General features: G+C 33.3%; 1 pseudogene; it reads left to right on the forward strand.

The window, feature by feature from the left end:
- The first annotated feature begins 3,805 nt into the window (after positions 1-3,805).
- Positions 3,806-7,298, forward strand: LOC149168906 (transcription elongation factor TFIIS pseudogene; annotated as a pseudogene).
- Positions 7,299-14,559: the final 7,261 nt, after the last annotated feature.

The following is a 14,559-nucleotide window of genomic DNA, read 5'->3' on the forward strand; positions in this document are numbered from 1 at the left end:
CATATATTTATGGGCAACTCTTCACCTTTACCTCTATGTTACATTTAGATGATAAATGACATGATCAATAATGTTCTATATGTTTCTAATCTTTCAACTAATTTTCTCTTAATTTATCAGATTACAAATTTTGTTTGAAGGAAAACAATATTATTTACTCTTTATTTTTCTTTCATGAAAATGAGGACCCTTGAAAAATTGTTGCCATAGGGAAAGTGGATCATCATGCACACTTGAACTTATTTTCTCATTTTGTATTAGAGCCTCCTATCAATGTATTACTTTGTCACTCAAATCAGTTAACTAAATTATGACATGATATTTGGTCACTTAAAATATTTCTATGATTATCAACTAAGTAAAATTTGGTCACTAATATTATGTTTATTTCTATTTTTGATGGTGTTTGTACTGGGTGTGTTCTTGGCAAGAATCCTCAAGGTACTTTTGTTAAGGACAAATATTAGAGGGCTTACAAAGGTCTTCAACTTGTTCACAATGGTGTTGCACGTCTTACTCCTACCTTGTCATTTCAAAGGGCCCATTATCTACTTACATCCATTCATGACAACTCTAGACAAACTTGGGTCTACTTTTTAAAGAGAAAAAGTGAGGCTTTTGACAATTTTATTGAAGAAATCTGGAAATGTTTATCAAATGTTTGTAGAGAGTTACAAACATAATGGTATTGAATATGTCAACCTCAAATTTGTACACTATTCGGCACTAATTGTATTAGGTTGCAACATATGGTGCTCTAGTGTCCACAAAAAAATGATCCTCCCTCTCTTTTTCAACTATTATAAGCATTTTGTACATGGTTACCTATCATGGCCATGTAGCCCAGATCCATTTTTGGAATTTAGCCTCCTTTTAAATACTCGCCTAAGTTTCACTTAAGGGGTTTGTTAGTGTACAAACAATTATAAGTTAACTTGGGTAAATCATTAAATACTTGTATACTTGCCAACTATCCTTCTTAAATGTTGGACTCCTCCCAGGTTGTTATAAATAGAGGGCTTCCCCTTGTATTTCTCAGCAGAAGATCTAATAGATGCAGTAACTATATTGTTCCTTCTATTAGTTTTGAGTCTATGTTAATATTTTTCTATTCTGTTGTCTATATCAAGTTTGACCATGTTAATCTCGCTGTATCTGGTTTGATTCCACATTAGTGGAGGCTACCACACTTTCAAGTTTTCATATTTATCTATTTGTCTGACATTAATTTTTTCATACATTGTGGAAATATTTCGAGCACGTTAGCAAGTGCTAACCTGAGCCCTCTGATACAATTCAACACTTCTCTTGTATTTGGGCTAAAGTCATTCCATTTTTCAAAGTCTCTGCTAGGCTTAGCACTGTAGATTCACCAACCAATACATGAAATTCAAGCAAAATTATAGAGAATATTGATAATGAAGTGGGTGTTATACAGGGAAAAAATGGAAGGAATTTGACATTCCATTTTTGGTACTTCCACTGTACCTGCATTAGCAGCGACAATGCTTATCATCAACTTTATTGACTGGTTACTTGAATTGGTTATCTTTTAGGTGTTGCATCCATCTTCCTCTTTTCTGGCTTTTGATCCCCATTCATATTTTATTCTCTTTGAAGTTATGAGCTTTAGATTCATGCCTTTGAATATTGAGACCCCGAATATGCAGGCCTATCTTTGAGTTTTTGTTTGTAGTAAGAACTTATAGGTTTTCTTAAAAATATTGCTCCTGATGTTTGCGTCTAAAATTAAATATTCAAGGATAGAAAGCTTGTCTTTTGGAGCTAATACTTGCCCAGGAAGAATACCTGTGTGCAAGTGTGTGTTTTGATAGCTCGTGGACACTTACATATGGATCGCCAGTGTATAGAGCCAGCATGGAAAGTCATTGGACAACCTAGAAATAGATTAGCTAGCAATATTCATGTGTTTGCTAGGAGATGAACCAAGAATTATGTTACAATTCGTTGTGTAAAATATGTGTGACTGGGAAATATGTTGTGTGGATTTGCTGCTATGTGTGGAGTTGTTGTTGGCACCATCACTGTCTAAATGATTAAACCATTTGACTAGATTAAAGAGTAGCTTACTACCAAACCAGTGTGAGACCACAATAATTGACATTTGTATACAGTGGAGCATCTTCCTTTGTATACAATCATAGTGTGGCCATTGCAGTTTTCTATGTCGAATTGTGTGAAGAGACTTAGAGCCTAGTTATGTGTTTGATGATGCTATGTGGACCTACGTGAGTATTTTTTTTTGTTTGTTATTGTTGCATGTGAACCATTGCAACGAGTCAATTTGCTAAATTACATAAACCTCTATGTTAAGTGGAGCTTTTGGTGCATTTATTTTTTTAGTGGAGGTATAAGTGTGAATTTATTTGAAGTGATTTTATGGAGTGATAAGGTGAAATTATTTTGTAATTTTGGAGAGCTGAGTATTTGTAATTTTTCGTGTAATAGAGTCATAAGTGATTTTGTGAAGTTATAAGATGCATATCTTTTATTTGGAGTGATAAGTGAATTCATTTTTAGAGAAATTCATTGTTGTACTCCAAAGTAATTTCTTAATTTGAGAGTGATTGAGTCAGTGCAGGCAGTTTTTTGAAGACAATTTGCTTCCAAAGTTTGCAAGTGTGACATTGAAGAATGATGTACTCCCGTAATTAATAAAATCATATCTTTTTTGGTGGTTGTGTCCTATATCCTCCCAAAATTGAATAAGGGGATCTTAGGTACACCGTGTGTAATGAATGAGTGTGCATGACTTGTGTTCAGATTATCAAAACACTATCTTTGTATTATGCTTAAACAACTACGTGTACATAAGCAAGCTTAAGTATAAGAACACTTAATCAAGCTCCTGTAACCAAGCTTAAGTACACAAGCACAAGGCATCACATCATCAACTTGATAAGATGATCTTCCAAGCAAGCACATTTCAGATCATGTAGTCAAAGAAATCAAGTTAAGGACGCTACAAAATCAAGCATTTCAAGCCAAGACGACATCAACATCATCAACACTTTTTGTATCACTTGCAAATAAAAAAAAATTAACTGAATTTTAGGGGTGCATTCTCAGTTGTAACTGAAAACATAATTTAAATTTTTAAGGTGAATACATTAAGTCAAGTAAGTCTTCAACTGATTCATCAAGATTGAACTTGTCATTTGTCTCTTGGGTGCATTTTCAACAGTGATTGACACCCTTCCTTTTTTAAAAAATTAGTAGATTCAGTGAGTACATTCAAGAAAGAACAAAGTGTCAGTAATCAATCAAGAAAGTTCAAGCAAGCCATCTAGCAAGCAATCATCATCAAATAAGTGTGGATTCTATTATTCTATTCTTCAAGTGAGCATCAAATCAAGCTGATGTTTAACGCAAGTGCAATAAGCAATAAATCAAGGGAGCATGCAATTCAAACAACAAAGAAAGCGAGCATGTCATTCAAACAACAAAACAAGAGAGGGTGTCATTCAAACAACCAAGCAACCAAGTGTGTCAAAATCAAGTGCAAAATTTCAAAGCACGACATGTACAACAAATGAGTCAGTGTGAAGTTGATTCAAGCATTCACAAAGTGCTAGTGAAGCATTCAAGCAAAGCGATTGTCATAAAGCAAGCGTGAAATCAAGAGTTCAAGCAACAAAGTTATAAAACTCTAGCAAGTGTGTAAAGAATCATAAATAAGAAACAATACAAGAAAGCCTGAATTCAAAGTGAGCAAGATAACATGACAACACACATTCAGCTGTCCCAAATTCTTAATAATTTGATTGTATCATCAACTAGCAACATGGTGAACATCAGTAAAACAAATCTTGTTGATATCCAAGTTCATCCTCAAGATGAACATGAAATTATTGAGTTCCTTCAACTGGAGTCGCAACTACAAAGAATCGAGTTACTAGAGAAGAGTGGTGCTTCAAAGTATTTGAACAATACAAATACAGCAAATGATTCCAAGTCACTGATCCAACCAACTTAAAGTGTCGAAGTGGTCCTTGATCCAGTTCAACTTTCTTCCAAACCAATCATCAAGCCATGAGAAGAACTCCAATGTAACAAAAAACGATGAGGATTAGGATATGACCAAGATGAAAACAACTTTAATAACCTCGATTATTCTAAGTCCATCAAGTTCATGAGTACAGGATTTCTTGATAAAATAACATCAACAAGCCATGAGAAAGTTGAAGACAAACCAAAATGCCTTCATTGTCAAAGCACCTGTCATCTGGAAGATCAGTGTTTTGATCTCCATCCTTGTAACCATTGTGGCAAGTCAAATCATTCATCAACACAATGCATCAAACAAAAAAAATCAACTAGATTGAAGATAAATTATTCATGGATTGATCCGTGGGAATGGTCATACACGGTTAGAAGATTGTATAAGTTTTACAATCGCATTCACTCACACATATTGTGGCGAAAATTAAAAATGATGATAGTACTCTCGTGCAGTTGAATGGGAGAGTACACCAGTGAAACACTCCTAGACGTAAAGCAGGGGAGTTGAGAAATAATTTGAAGAATATTGTCTCTGCTTTCAGCTGACGAAGGGGAAAATGTCAATGAAATTGACACTGGTTGTAATTTTGAAAGTATCGACAACATCAAAGAAGCAGCAAATGGGAATTTTCATCAACGAGTGAGAATCAACAAATTTTCCAGTGGGTGATCAACAATAATGTCAACTTTGAGCAGTTTTCAAAGATAGAAAAAGCAACAATGAGTTGTTTTTCAATGTCATCAGCTAGTGGGCATGTTCTCTATATTTTGTCAGTGAACAAAGGATGCTGATTTTAGGAAAAGGAAAGTTGGATCCTTTTGCAGCTTGGCACATGAGTTTTCAAGCGACATTAAGCGATGAATCAGACATGCAGCTGACTGATGGTCTCCTCATATTGCAGTTTCTTCAGCATCCATCTTTGGCGGTCTTTTCAGGCAAATGTTTTTTAAGGATCAACTTGAGAACTTGGAAGAGGGTTCCTTGTTCTTATTTTTGATTTATCATTGGGGGGTGGCGGGGGGGAATGTTACCATTACTCCCATAATAAAATAATTATAAATCCAAAATTATAATTAAATAAATCAAATCTTGAGAATTAGGAGTTAGTTCCTCAAGCTAGGGAGTTTAGTTAGGATGAGAGATTCTCTCCAAATAGTTCTCCTAGATTAGTGTGCCATTGAGATATTTTCTTAACCGAGTTTGTTCAATATAGATGCACTGTCTTGAGAAAACTTCCTCATGTATTTAAATGTATCATAAACATTATTTTAATAATGAGAATGTGAGGAATGCCGTAAGGATGAGGCCTTTTCTGCCATGTCTGATTTTTGTATATTTTCTGCTATTTATTTTATGAGTGTATTATTATTAGTTTGTTAGATTTCTACATAATTTCCTAATGTCGATGGACTATCTGCAACTACAAACAACATTGTCTATGATTCTATGGTTAGCTTGTAATCCCCATAGAATTTTTCCATGACTAAGTCCAAATTTTTTTTTTTTTTTAATTAATTTCTAGAGATAACATTTTCATTGTGTTATTATTTTTTATTAGAAGTTCTATAATTTTGAGGTGATAACTAGGCCTCTCTAGCTCTGTTCTACTAGGGTTAGTTCTAGACACCCCATATTCATCATTAATTACAACTTTTTTAACAATTTTATTTGTATGATTTAAGGTTTGTGTTATCAGATTCCCTAATACAGTGGTATCATCTTGTGTAGGTAGCGAGTGTACTATAGAGGCTGTTATCAGTAAAGTTGTAACTTGTAAGTTATAAACAGAGTTGTATGTGTAAGATTTAGATTGTTTGTTCATACCCTTATGAAAACATCTACTTTGGTTGCTGCATTTTGTGGTGTACAATTTAGGAACATGCTTTTTTAAAAGTATTATGTTGACACACATTTTTATTGATTTGAATTGTAAATTTAACTCGCTATGCATGAAACTTTCTTTTAGTCTTTTTCCTACACTCAAATACGTTTATTTTATGACATAAATTGAATAATGTAAGTCCAGATTTACTTCTTGAAGATGGATGTTTTGCACATGCTTATCTGGATTGTTGTTGTGAACTATAATGTAAAGGTTTTTTACTCTTGGTACTTCATTAGGATTTGTACCATCGAGAACATATATAAAAGAAACCTATTGGTATCATTTGTATAATTTTATTTTTTCCTTCATTTTCTTTTCTCTTTTCCTTTATCTTTGAACAGCGCTCTTAAAAGTTTACCTCTATCTTAAAATTTTAGTCTCATTCTCTTTTGAAGTCCACTAATTTTGTTAATGCCTCTCTCTAAGTTTAATGGGCCTTTTCAAAGTACCTTTTTCTCTGATTGAAAGTAGTCAAGGTAAATAGTTTATTTCATGAGTGTGCAACTTTTTTCATAGGATTGTTTTCTTATGCATGCTAGTAATTCCATTTTTTTATGATACTTCAATTATTAGGTTTGAAGAAACCCCCAACATCTCACAAAGAATCCTCAAGAAAGTATTTGTGTTGGCCACTGGCTTACTTGATTCTTGGAAGAAGGTTGTGACAATAGAAACTCTTGCTAACAATGGAAACAAACCTACAAAGTCATAAGGTAAACAATCCAAGACTATTAAAGTGGAGGTCAATGTTGTTAAGAAAGAGCCTGTAAAGGTTGAGAAGAAACCCAAGGAAGAAGAAGCATATATCAGAAATAAGAAGATATCATCCTCTGCAAATGGCCCTCCAAAGTTGGAAAGTATGATTAAGTGTAATAATACAGTCATGAAAGAATCTGTGACTTTCTTCATGAGGATTTTTCGAAAGTAGATAACAAAGCCAAGGGTGACAACCTGGTGAGAGTAAATGCATGTGATCTAGTATGAGTTGCAATCTCTGTTGAGACACTGATGTTTGAAAAGTTAGGGTTGTCGACTGGAGCCCAGAAGTTGAAATATAGGTCCATCATGTTCAACCTGAAAGATGCAAACAATCCAGATTTGAGAAGGAGAGTTATTCTCGGGGAAACTAAGGCAGAGAAACTTATTGCCGTGAGAGTGGAATAAATGTTTAGTGATCAAAGAAAGCTCGAGAACAAACATATCAAAGACAAGGCACTTTTTGAGTGTGAGTGTGGGATAAATATTCAAGCTACAACAAACAAATTCAAGTGTGGTAAAAGTGGCCAACGGAAGTGTACTTACTATGAGTTGCAAACAAGAAGTGTAGATGAACCTATTACTACATTTGTCACATGTGTAAACTATAATAACCATTGGAAGTTTTGCTAATTTGAAGCTAGACTTGTAGCTTGGAAGGTAGAACAAAATTAGGTTAGTGAGATCTAGAGATTCATTGCCTACCCCTTGTCGATTAAAACTCTTAGTGGCACCCTTGATTGAAAATTGATATTTGTTACATATTTACTTGACAGTAGGTATAAATGATTGGTTAGGTTTGTCAATATCTTTGTAGTGACTGCATACCATGGTCTAAAGTTAGACAATGGCTTCTTAAGAAAGTAAACACAATTAACTGTAACATTCTAAGGAAAAGTACCTAATTATATTTTTATATTCAATTTATATGAATGAACTCGGTATTTTATCCATTATGGCAATCAAAATAATTATTGCGTATGCATTAGATGTCCTTCTTGATATTTTGGCGTCATGGAATAAAATACCTATAAGTGTTTCGAACCTTAGGTCCAGTTGTTAAAATTATCATGGATTTGATATTCACATTTAGTTTGAAATTGGTAACTGCACAATTTTTAGAGATCCCATTAAACATGAGAACATTGAATATCATAGCTTCTGTGGTGTAGTTTTATTTAATATTAAAATTGAAGATAGACATCAACTAGGGACCTTGAAACAACAAGTAGTTCATTCATAATATTTTATTAGGGTCAGCGTTCACATACAAAAATGAATTCTTAATCAAATTGGTTAGATGATTGATCTCGAGAGTAAGACACCTTTATGATTATGTGTAACACAACTGAAACAAAACTTGCAACATAGAACCCCGCTTACTTGACAATAATTTGGAGAGAAAAATATTTCAAAGGAATCATGTTCAAAGATTCTCTAATTCTTGCAGCTTTCTCCTCAAAATGTGTTTCATCGGCACAACAAATTCTCATGTGAAGAATTACCCGTCGATCATTTGGTTGTAAGGTAGAATTATATCTACTCATTAATGTTTCCTGATTTCATAAGCTTCAAATTCAGCCCTCTAGCACCACTCAAAAGGAAATCATACTAAAATAGAACATTAATGATAGGTAAGGAACATGATCTCAACTACCTTAAGGATGTCCCAAGGCGAAATACGTTTATGAAAGGAATCAACAAGTGCTTTGTAAGCTAAGTTTGCAATTGTTGTAGCAACCAGAGTCCCTACATGTTCTCTTGGATATGAATGATCTAAGCTACTCCCCGACTCCCTCTTGTTTGAGGAATTACATACTACTGAACAATTTATGTTTCCATATTCGAACTGAATGAGAAATTTTCAACAAGCATCTCTCACCGTCCCATCATAGCAGATTGTTAGATCAACTAGAAAGGTCATTAGATTCTTAAAAGGTGTTCCTTGTTCTTTCATTCCCATTTTTTGATAGAAATTAGCTTCTCTAGAAGAGATATAATGAATAGATGCCTCATAGTGATTTAATCGAAAAACATAAGATGATTTAACAAGTCCACAAACATCAGGCGAATCATATTTCTTGTGTGGCTCCAAACGATGAGAACCATTGAATGGAAGATGTGAAAAAACATTTTTAATCCAATCTCTAGGAAACGTTTTCCTCCTTGGAAAGATATGAAGCCCTAAGAAGCCAAGTTGTTGAACCACTTTCTTAGTAGATCTTGCATTTCCACCGTCAACCATCAGAAAAAAGTTACTTGAAGAAGAAATGGCCTTGGTAAAATTTTCCCACACTCGAGGTAGATGCTTATCCACTTGGGAAATGATGGAATTATCATATCTTCCTCCCCTCATATGCTTCATAAGCCTAGAAATTTCAGTAAGTTCATTTCCTAGATCTTTCTAAATATATTTCTTTGAGAAACATAGTGAGCAAGAACCAACGCTTCCAAACCTACACTAAAACCATCTAAAGATAAAAAAAAATGTTCAACTAAATTCAAGAACTTCACTTCCACTCATAGACCTTTACACTTAACAATTGCATTAAAAATTTTAGTCAAAGAACTCAAAAATTGGGTTTTATCTCCATTGAGTAATATTATTTCACTATGCTTATGAGAAGACCATTCTTATCACAATTCAATTCTGGAGGTAAACCCATATGAAGAAGTTGGCTAGCTATCCAAAAGTGCCCTCCATCATGCACTTTAGTGACTACTGGTTGAGGAAATTTTTTAGAAGTCTACATTCATAGTTGATTCAGTGTGGTTTTATCCAGCATATATTTTCTAGATAGAAGCTTGGAAGCTAAATATCTGCTATCAACATTCAGTGTTGTTTGCCTCTCCACAATGGGAACTACACATTTTTTTATCCACACTTAGAAGCTGAGAAATATCAACTTGAGATTTTAAATATTGGGGATAAAAAACTTGAATTCCATCCCCATCAAAATCTGCACCAAGTGGCCAATATATGAGAGGGTTAGTAATCAATGTCAAGCTTGGATGCATGTATGCTTTTAACTCTTCCAATGAATGTTTGTGGACACTTGGAGGATAATTAATCAAAATAGAATCCCCATCATGAAGTCCACATTTAATCACTTCACTGATTTCAACTTTCTTCATTGTTTTTCTAAATGCATTTGAACAAAACTTACCTCCTTAGTTAACATAGGTTCTACACTGTCCCTTTTGTACAATTTTCTGCGAGTTTTCCGTATTGTAAACATTTACACACTCCAAAAATGTTCCTCTTTTGGTTATTTGTATAGATATACCAATTTCAATTATCCTTCTCTATGCATTTATAATGAAAACACATCAAGATGATATACTACAACTCTGAAACACTAAACAATTAACACTAAATCTCAAAACGGACTCACCTATAATAGTTTCTGAGCTACAAGGACAATAATCAAAACGTTTTAGCTTGCTAACATTATAAAACTTCCACCTTGTCCATGTACTTTTTTCAAACCATGAAAGGAATATAATGCAAATAGAGGAATGAATAATTTAATATACATTGAAGGGGACCCATATTACCTTAATGTTTCAAGAAGCCTCAATGGTATCTTGGAGGTACATCCTTGAAGAATATAACATCCTCTTGAATCCAATACTTTCTCGCTACAGCATAAAGGAACTCACCTGAAACAGTTGCAACTGCACTATAAGGAATATCATTAAAAAGTCGTTACTTGCTACCACTACTAAAAAAATTCTCATCCACATACTTTCCTATAACCATGAACATGATGAAAATGGATAATTGACTGAAACTAAGATAAAAGGGTACTGCATATTAATTGAATGTTTCAATAAGCCTCAATGGTATTTTGAAATTATTCTTATCCAAAGAGAGATGTTCCACGATCATAATAGATTCTTGTTGTAGCATCAAAGGAATCATGATTATCAAAATCTATAATGAGCTTAAATTTATTTCCACCTAACCTCATAATTTAAATCAAACTGGATTTAGGCTGACAGTAGATTATTGCACTAAACTTCTGAAAACAAAAATCAATTTGCAGTCTTGTACATAAAACATAAAGGTACTTGTAAATTAAAGGAATATGTGGTTCATAAAATCAATTTCTTCTTCATGAAACATTCTCAATATGTAGAAGGTAAAATGATTGTTTCTTATATGAGTGAATGCTATGTGAAATAATTCCATGTCTACCATGAATAAATCTTCCTTTTTCTTATAGAAGATGAAAAGTAGTTTATCATGTATGCATTTTCTATTGTGTTTGCTTTAAAATTTTAAATATAAAAGAACGGAGAGAATCAAAACAGAAACCAATGCATTTTTTTTATCAATTATCATGGATTTGGTAATGGTATTTTCAAATTGGGTTTATACTGACAGTAGATTCTTGCCCTAAACATCCAATAATAATCATATATTTGAAGCCTTTTACTTCAGATGCAAAGGTGTTTGTGACTTGAAGAGGGATGTGGTTGAGCAACTCAATTTCTTAATGAAACATTCTAATAAAGTCAAAGGTGAAATGATTTTTTCTTATACCATTGTGAATGTTGTGTGAAGGAAACTCATGTCTACCATGGATAATTTTTTTTTTTTTTTTGCATGTAGAAGAACAAAACTCGTTTAAAATGCATGCTTTTTCTATTGAATTTGCATTAAAATATAATATATAAAAGAACAAAGAAAATCAAAACATAAATTACTATATTTTGTGTCAATTACCATGGATTTGATATTCATATTTAGCTTGAAATTTCTAACTATACAATTTTTAAAGAGATCTCATTAAGCATGAAAACATTGCATATAGAAGATTCTAGGGTGTATTTTTATTTAGTATTAATGTTGAAGACATTTATCAACTATAAACTTTGAAACAACAAGTAGTTCATTCACAATATATTATTAGTGTCAACCTTCAAATTAAAAAATGCATTCTGAATCAGATTGGTTAGATGATTGACCTGGAGAGTAAGACACCTTTATGATTATGTGTAACACAGCTGGAACAAAAGGTGCAACATAGAGATCCACTTACTCAAAACAAATTGGAGAGAAAAATATTTCAAAGGAATCCTCTTCAAAGATTCTTTTCTTCCTATAGATTTCTCCTCAAAATGTGTTTCATCAGCACAACATCTTCTCATGTGAATAATTATCCATCTATCATTTCATTGTAAGGTAGAATTATAACTTCTCATTAGCATTTCTTGTTTTCATTGGCTTCAAATTCAGCCCTCCCACTGTACAAAAGGATATCATACTGAAATAGAACATTAATGACTGGTAAGGAACGTGATCTCAACTACCTTAAGGATGTGCAAAGGGGAAATGGGAATCAACAAGTGATTCGTAAGATGAGTTTGCAATTGTTGTAGAAGCCAGAGTCCCTACGTGTTCTCCTGGAGATGAATGATCCAAGCTACTCGCAGATTCCATCTTGTTTGAAGAATTACAGGATGCTAAAGAGTTTATGTTCCCATATTCAAACTGAATGAGAAATTTTCCACAAGAATCTTTGATCATCCCATCATAGAAAATCATCAGATCAAGTAGAAAGGCCATTGGATTGTTAAAAAGAATTCCTAGTTCTTTCATTCCCATCTTCTAACAAAAAAGACCTTCTCTGGAAGAGATAGAATGATTAAATTCCTCCCAGTGATTTAATCCACAAACATAGGATGATATAACGACTCCACAAACTTATAGGTGAGTCATCTTTATTTTGTGGATTCAAAGGATGAGAACCATTGAATGGAAGATGTGAAAAAAAAATTTAAGCCAATCTTTAGGAACCATTTTCCTCGAAACATTTGAAGCCCTAAGAATCTAAGTTGTTGAACAACTTTCTTAGCAGATCTTGCATTTCCACTATCGACCATCAAAAAAACGAACTTGAAGAATAAATAGCCTTGGTAACATTTTCTCACACTCCAAGTAGATGCTTCTCCACTTTGGAAATGATGGAATTATCATATCTTCCTCCCCTCGCATGCTTCATAAGCCTAGAAATTTTGGTAAGTTCATTTCCTAGTTCTTCCGTAGATATATTTCTTTGAGAAATCCAATGAGCAAGAACCAAATCATCCAAACCTGCACTAAAACCATTTAATGTTAAAAATTCAATAAAGAAAACTTTGAACTAAATTCAAACAATTCATTGTCACTCCTATACCTTTTCATTCAACAACTGCATTAAAACTTTGAGTCAGAGAACTTAGAAATTGTGTTTTATCACCATTGAGTAATAGTATTTCACTATTTCGTATGAGAATTCCATTCTCCTCAGTTCAATTCTAAGGTAAAGCCATATGAAGAAGTTGGCTACCTATCCAAAATGGCCCTCCATCATGCGCTTTAGTGACTGCTGGTTCAGGCAAGGTTCCAAAAGTCCATAACGATAGCTGATTCAGTGTGGTTTTATCCAACATAGGTTTTATGGATAGAAACTTGGCAACCGACAATGTATATTTTTTCTTTCAACTAAAGAAATAATGTTTAGAGTAGCTCTAGGGTGTACATAGTCCTACCTTGGATTGCTAACAATGGTGGGAACGTAACCTCCTTGCCTAACTATTGTATCATATCCTCATATTAACCAACCAACAATGTATCTACTATCAACAATCAGTGCTATGTTTGCCTCTCCACAATGGGAACTAAACATTTGTTGATCCACACATAGAAGTTGCAAAATCTCAACTTGATATTCTAAATATTGGGGATAAAAAACATGAATGAAATCCCCATTAAAATCTGCACGAAGTGGCCAAATTACGAGAGGATTAATAATCACTGTAGATCCTAGATGTATGTATGTTTTTAGTCCCTACAATGAATGTTTTTGGACACTTGGAGGAAAATTAATGAAAGCAAAATCCCCATCGTGAAGTCCACGGTTGATCACTTCACCAATTTCAACTTTCTTTATTGCTTTTCTGAATGCATTTGAACAATAATTACCTCCTTTGTCAACATAGTCTACAATTTTCTGCAACCTTTCCCTATTGTAAAAATTTACACACTCTGCAAATGTTACTCTCTTGGCTATCTATACAGGCATACAAATTTCATTTATCCTTTTATATGCATCTCGAGTGACAACACATTGAGATGATAGATTACAACTCTTACTAATAAAAAAACTATGTAGTTTGTCAAATTTTTTACTTTTTGCATTTCCAGGAAAGTTTTTTGTTGGAAATTTGCTTCTATGTGTCTAAAAAAGATATCATAGAATGTCAAAATACAAAATATTGGAAAAAATATTAAGATTGATATCCATCCTATAGAATATTTTAAGTTTCTACTACTACTATGTATACCTTTCTCACTGCCTTTACACACAGATAATCTGTGAACACGAATTGTAGATCCTTTGATTCAACCTCATGTGACATGAATTTAGTCGTGTCGTATCATGAATATTTGATCTCTTCAACAACACTAACAATTTTCTTCAGTGTGTGTGTAGCACGTTCCTACGACAACGAGACTAATATTGACAATCTAAATTTAATATTACTGTTTCGATCCAAATTCCAATAAAATAATTGTTTATACTTCAATTACAAAAATGAACTAACAATAAAAAGCATGCTACTTATAGATTTTGTTAAGTGTTTTCCCCACATATCAGGAATTTGTACACAGCTAGGAGTTCAAGGTAGAAGTTAAATCAGAAAATTTCTCTTGCTTGAGGGTTAATTTCAACTAACCTATGAGAATTTTGTCATCTATGGAAAAAACTTCAATATCATTGAAATCTATCTCAGGTTTTTTGAGTACAATCCCCTGTCCTAAATTTTGATAGTGGGATTTAGAAGCAAGGATCAGGTTATCATTAGCAGGGGTTGTCGCCTTAGTATCTTGAGTCTTGGAATC

The sequence above is a fragment of the Pinus tabuliformis genome, chromosome 4_2 (assembly GCF_031772625.1).
Source record: "Pinus tabuliformis cultivar Carrire ecotype Pingquan chromosome 4_2, CPIR1, whole genome shotgun sequence".
Taxonomy (NCBI): domain Eukaryota; kingdom Viridiplantae; phylum Streptophyta; class Pinopsida; order Pinales; family Pinaceae; genus Pinus; species Pinus tabuliformis.